This window comes from Anolis carolinensis, chromosome 2, assembly GCF_035594765.1.
Source record: "Anolis carolinensis isolate JA03-04 chromosome 2, rAnoCar3.1.pri, whole genome shotgun sequence".
Classification (NCBI taxonomy): domain Eukaryota; kingdom Metazoa; phylum Chordata; class Lepidosauria; order Squamata; family Dactyloidae; genus Anolis; species Anolis carolinensis.
The window spans coordinates 133,893,774-133,895,347 of record NC_085842.1 but is presented as its reverse complement, the minus strand read 5'-3'; positions in this window follow the sequence as shown (position 1 = coordinate 133,895,347).

Here is a 1,574-nt window from a genome sequence, read left to right as displayed (position 1 = left end):
CATGAATATCTGTATAGATTATGTAAAGAACTAAATTTGGGGAATAATTTCTGTGAAATGATTAAAAATGTATATAGGGAGAATACGGCTTGTATTAGAGTGAATGGACAAAGAACGGAAAACATTCAAATTGAGAATGGGACCAAACAAGGTTGTCCATTATCCCCAATGTTATTTGCTCTGGTAATAGAACCCCTAGCATATAAAATAAGGATGGATGAAACATGGGAAGGGTATAAGATTGGAAGGAAGGAGGAGTTGAGATTGAACCTGTATGCGGACGATGCAATAATTTTAACACAGAGACCAAGGGAAATGATTAAATCAATGAAAATAATATTGAGGGAGTTTAAAAAAGTTTCAGGGCTATCAGTAAATATGGAGAAATCAGATATATTATTTATTAATACGCCACCGAAGGAACAATTAGAGATAAGGAAGGAATCAGGATTAAAATTGGGCATTAAAAAGATGAAGTATTTGGGAATTTGGATTTTTAAGACACTTGATAAAATAATAGATGGAAATTATAGAATGGCATGGAAGAGAATGTTAAAACAAATGAGTAGATGGAAGAATAAAAATTTGAGACAGATGTCTAGGATAAGGGCATTGAAAATATTGATAATTCCAAAAATGATGTATTTATTTCAGGCTCTCCCAGGAATTCCTCCCATGGCAAAATTAAAGGAATGGGATAGGAAACTAAATTATTGGGTTGAAGGAGGGAAAAGACCAAGAGTAAGGAAAAAATTGATAATTGCAAAAGAAATGAAAGGGGGATGGGGCTGTCCATGCCTAGAGCTATATAGTGATGCCTTCCAAATTGAAAGAGCAATAGAATTACAAGTGACAAATAAAAAATGGGTGAGATTTGAAAAGGAAATGAATGGAGTTAATTGTGAAGAAATAATCTTTAGAAAATGGGATAAGAGAAATATAGATAAATTAATAGGACCAATGAAAGGAACAATGCAAGTGTGGAAGAAATGGCAAGGGAGAATAAGTAGCTTAAAATCTAAAATGTCAACAGTATGGATAATCAATAAGGATAAGGAATCAAATATGAATAGAAATATTCAAACATTGAAGGAAAAAGGAATAGAGAGACTAGAACAACTATATGACAGAGAGGGAACGGTAAGAGAAAATAAAATTAAACAATGGCTTGGAGAAGAAAATTGGTTACAGATAAGAGCAATCTGTGCATATTGCAAAATAAAAGAAAATATTAATATGGTTAAGAGAGAAGATAACGCCTTTGAAAAGATAATAAGAGAAAAGGGGGAAGGAAAGAAGGCACAGGCCAGCAAAATATATACAATGCTCATAGAGGCTGATGGATGTATAATACGGGATCTGAAAAGTATGTGGGAAACGGAGCTGCAAATCACAGAACAAGAGATGAGAAATGTGGTAGAGACAATAGGGATGAAAAGGAATACCAGAGTACGAGAAATGAGGAGGAAAATATTGCACAAATGGTATCGTACACCCTGCCAATTAGCATACTACTATAAAAAGGGGAGTAGTCAGTGCTGGCATGGATGTCATCAGAAAGGGCGGTTTATGCA